This window comes from Mobula birostris, chromosome 25 (assembly GCF_030028105.1).
Source record: "Mobula birostris isolate sMobBir1 chromosome 25, sMobBir1.hap1, whole genome shotgun sequence".
In the NCBI taxonomy this organism is placed as follows: Eukaryota; Metazoa; Chordata; class Chondrichthyes; order Myliobatiformes; family Myliobatidae; genus Mobula; species Mobula birostris.
The window spans coordinates 2239350-2244713 of NC_092394.1; positions in this window are offsets into that span (position 1 = coordinate 2239350).

A 5364-nucleotide genomic window follows, 5' to 3' on the forward strand; every position below is an offset into this window, starting at 1 on the left:
ATGAGAGGTGACTTGTAGCGTGTACAATATAATGAGGCTGAGTGGACAGGAAGCGCCTTTTACCTGTGGCAGAAATAGCTAATACAGGGGGCATAACTGTAAAATGATTGGAGGAAAGTATGGGGAGGGGCGGCAATATCATAAACAACAGGAATTCTGCAGATGCTGGAAATTCAAGCAACACACATCAAAGTTGCTGGTGAATGCAGCAGGCCAGGCAGCATCTGTAGGAAGAGGTGCAGTCGACATTTCAGGCTGAGACCCTTCGTCAGGACTAACTGAAGGAAGAGTGAGTAAGAGATTTGAAAGTGGGAGGGGGAGGGGGAGATCCAAAATGATAGGAGAAGACAGGAGGGGGAGGGATAGAGCCAAGAGCTGGACAGGTGATTGGCAAAAGGGGATACGAGAGGATCATGGGACAGGAGGTCCGGGAAGAAAGACAAGGGGGGAGGGGACCCAGAGGATGGGCAAGAGGTATATTCAGAGGGACAGAGGGAGAAAAAGGAGAGTGAGAGAAAGAATGTGTGCATAAAAATAAGTAACAGATAGGGTACGAGGGGGAGGTGGGCCCTTAGTGGAAGTTAGAGAAGTCGATGTTCATGCCATCAGGTTGGCATCCTGTCTCTTGCAAAAACGCCATCCCCTTCTCGCAATTCCTCCGTCTCCGCCGCATCTGCTCTCAGGATGAGGCTTTTCATTCTAGGACGAGGGAGATGTCTTCCTTTTTTAAAGAAAGGGGTTTCCCTTCCTCCACTATCAACTCTGCTCTTAAACGCATCTCCCCCATTTCACGTACATCTGCTCTCACCCCATCCTCCCGCCACCCCACTAGGAATAGGGTTCCCCTGGTCCTCACCTACCACCCCACCAGCCTCCGGGTCCAACATATTATTCTCCGTAACTTCCGCCACCTCCAACGGGATCCCACCACTAAGCACATCTTTCCCTCCCCCCCTCTCTCTGCATTCCGCAGGGATCGCTCCCTACGCAACTCCCTTGTCCATTCGTCCCCCCCATCCCTCCCCACTGATCTCCCTCCTGGCACTTATCCGTGTAAGCGGAACAAGTGCTACACATGCCCTTACACTTCCTCCCTTACCACCATTCAGGGCCCCAGACAGTCCTTCCAGGTGAGGCAACACTTCACCTGTGAGTCGGCTGGGGTGATATACTGCGTCCGGTGCTCCCGATGTGGCCTTTTATATATTGGCGAGACCCGACGCAGACTGGGAAACCGCTTTGCTGAACATCTACGCTCTGTCCGCCAGAGGAAGCAGGATCTCCCAGTGGCCACACATTTTAATTCCACATCCCATTCCCATTCTGACATGTCTATCCACGGCCTCCTCTACTGTAAAGATGAAGCCACGCTCAGGTTGGAGGAACAACACCTTATATTCCGTCTGGGTAGCCTCCAACCTGATGGCATGAACATTGACTTCTCTAACTTCCGCTAGGCTCCACCTCCCCCTCGTACCCCATCTGTTACTTATTTTTATGCACACATTCTTTCTCTCACCCTCCTTTTTCTCCCTCTGTCCCTCTGAATATACCTCTTGCCCATCCTCTGGGTCCCCTCCCCCCTTGTCTTTCTTCCCGGACCTCCTGTCCCATGATCCTCTTGTATCCCCTTTTGCCAATCACCTGTCCAGCTCTTGACTCCATCCCTCCCCCTCCTGTCTTCTCCTATCATTCTGGATCTCCCCCTCCCCCTCCAACTTTCAAATCCCTTACTCACTCTTCCTTCAGTTAGTCCTGACGAAGGGTCTCGGCCTGAAACGTCGACTGTACCTCTTCCTAGAGATGCTGCCTGGCCTGCTGCGTTCACCAGCAACTTTGAGGCGATATCATAGGTAGGTTTCTCTTTCCACTGAGCGTGGTGGGTGTGTGGAATGCTCTGCCACGGCGGTGGTAAAGCCAGATGCACAAGGAACGTTTAAAAAACTCTCCAATAGGCACATGAAAGGTAGAAAAATGGAGTGCTATATAGGAGGGAAGGGCTAAATTGGGTGCCACAGTAATGTAGTGGTTAGTACGATACTGATATAGCTTGGGACATTGCAGTTTGGAATTCAAGTCCAGTGCCGGCTGTAAGGAGCTTGCATGCTCTTGCCAAGGGTGTGTGGTTTTTCCCTGGATTCCTTCCACAGTCCAAAGATGTTCTGGTTAGTAGGTTAATAAGATGTACTGGTTAGTTGGTTAAGAAGACCATAAGGCATAGGAGCAGAATTAGGCCATTCAGTCCATCGAGTTTGCCCCATCATGGCTGATCCCAGATCCCATTCAACCCCATACACCTGCCCTCATACCATATCCCTTGATGCTCTAACCAATCAGGAAACTATCATCTTCCACCTTAAATATACCCACGGACTTGGCCTCCACCGCAGTCTGTGGCAGAGCATTCCACCAATTCATTACCCTCTGGCTAAAAAAAATTCTTCCTTACTTCTTTTCTAAAGGATCACTCCTCAATTTTGAGACTGTGCCCTCTAATTCTGGATACCCCCAGCGTAGGAACATCCTCTCCACATCCACCTTATCTAGTCCTTTCAACATTTGGTAGGTTTCATTGAGATACCCCCTGCATTCTTCTGAATTCCAGTGAGTTCAGGCCCAAAGCTGCCAAGTGCTCCTCAAATGTTAACCCCTTCATTCCTGGAATCATCATGGCGAACCTCCTCTGGACCCTCGCCAATGACAACACATCTTTTCTAAGATATGGGGCCTAAAGCTGTTGACAATACTCCGTGTGGCCTGACTAGTCTTTTATAAAGGTTCAGCATTATCTCCTTGTTTTTATATTCTATTGCCCTTGAAATAAAAGCCAACATTGCATTTGCCTTCTTTACCATAGACTGAACCTGCAAGTTAACCTTCTGGGAGTCTTGCACGAGGTCTCCTAAATCTCTCTGCACCTCTAATGTTTGAATCTTCTCCCCATTTAGATAACAGTCCACATTGTTGTCCTTTTTACCAAAATGCATTATCATACATTTCCCAACACTGTGTTCCATCTGTCACTTTTTTTGCCCATTCTTCCAATTTGCCCAAGTCCTGCTGCAATCACATTACTTCTTCAGTACTACCTACCCCTCCACCTATCTTTGTATTATCTGCAAACTTTACCACAGAGCCATCAATTCCATTATCCAAATAATTGACAAATAATGTGAAAAGTAGCCATTCCAGTACTGACCCTGAGGAACACCACTAGTCACTGGCAGCCAGCCAAAGGCCCCTTTTATTCCCACTCACTGCCTCCTGCCTGTCAGCCATTCCTCTATTCACGTCAGTATCTTTTCTGTAACACCATGGGATTTTATCTTACTAAGCAGCCTCCATGAGTGGCACCTTATCAGACGCCTTCTGAAAATTCAAGTAAATGACATCCACTGCCTCTCCTTTGTCCACCCCGCTTGTTACTTCCTCGAGGAACTCTAACAGATTTATCAGGCAAGATTTCCCTTGACAGAAACCATGCTGACTTTGACTTATTTTATCATTAGTCTCCAAGTACCCTGAACCCTCATCCTTAATAATAGACTCCAACACTTTCCCAGCCACTGAGGTTCGGCTCATCCTCTCTTTTGCCTTCCTCCCTTCTTAAAGAGTGGAGCAACATTTGCAATTTTCCAGTCCTCCGGGACCATGCCAGAATCAAGTGATTCTTGAAAGATCATGTCCAATGCATCCATTATCTTTTTTTAAAATATTTTTTTATTTGGGAAAGATATTACACAAACTTTTTTACATATAAAAACCTCTTCCATTTTTTTATACATGTATAAGTCTGTATATATTTATACATTCACAAGTACATGTTCATATTTGTTCCTACCCACAGATACACCTATCCAATCCCTGTGTACTTATTTACTTCATTTTATAATTTTTTCCCAAATTTTTACCTTTACTTGTATTAATTCCATGTTTTCCATAAATAAAACAGTGAACATTCTAACCAAGGGAGTTTACACTAACACTATAACTATATTGATGAGGAAATCAGTAGGAACCTTAAGCAGAGTCATCTAAAGTCTGCTCGCATTGGGGTTATAAATTCAATCCATTTATTCCAAATTTGATAAAGTTCTTCTTTTTGAATTGTCAGAAAGTAAGTCATCTTTTCCATTTTAAATATTTCCAAAATAATTTCATGCCAATCTTCTAATGTAGGTGATGTTGGATTTAACCACTTCCTGGTGACAGATTTCTTACTTGCCGCTAAAAGGGCCTGCAGCAGCTTTATATCTTTCTTCTGCTCCAAAAACAATACATGCCCCAAATAGAGAGTCTCTAAGTTCAGAGGTATCTGAGTCTTAAATACCTTAACTAATGTTCTGTGTATATCTTTCCAATATAAACTTAATTTAAGGCAATCCCAAAAAATATGAAAGTGAAAGTGATCCTTGGAGCCACACCTTCTCCAACACGCCACGTTTGTGTCTTGATATTTTGCATCCATTATCTCTTCAGCAACCTCTCCCAGGACTCTGGGATGTCGTCCATCTGGCCCAGGTGACTTATCCACCTTAAGACCTTTGAGCTCGCTTAACACTTTTTCCTTTGCAACAGTAATGGCACTCACTCCTGCTCCCTGGCACTCACAGACCTCTGGCACACTGTCAATGTCTTCCACAGTGAAGACAAATGCAAATACTCCTCAAGTTCATTTGCATTTCTTTGTTCCCATTACTACCTCTCCAGCATCATTTTCCAGTGGTTCAATATCAACTCTCTCTTCCCTTTAACTCTTGATATAACTGAAAAGACTTTTGGTATCCTGCTTTATATTATTGGCTAGTTTGCCATCATATTTCATCTTTTCACTTCTTATAGGTTCTTTAGTAGCCTTTTGTTGTATTTTAAAAGCTTCCCAATCATCCAACCTCCCATTCACTTTTGCTGCCTCATATGCCCTTTCCTTGGCTTTTACACAGTCCTTAACTTCCCTTGTTAGCCACGGTTGCCTACCCCTGCCATTTGAGAACTTGTTCTGTGGGACTTGTCTATCCTGAGTCTTGTGAACTATTCCCAGAAACTTCAGCCACTTCTGCTCTGCTGTCATCCTCACCAGTATCCTCCTCCAATCCACCTGGGCAAGCTCCTCTCTTATGCCTCTGTAATTCCCTTTATTCCATTGTGAAACTGATACATGTGAGTTATGCTTCTCCCTCTCAAACTGCAGTATGAATTCAATCTGATTATGATCACTGCCTCCTAAGGGTTCTTTTACATTAAGCTCCCAAGTAAGATCTGGGTAATCACACAATACCCAATCTTAGATAGCCTTTCCCTGAATAGACTCAAGCACAAGCTGCTCTAAAAAGCCATCTCGTAGGCATTCAACAAATTCCCTCT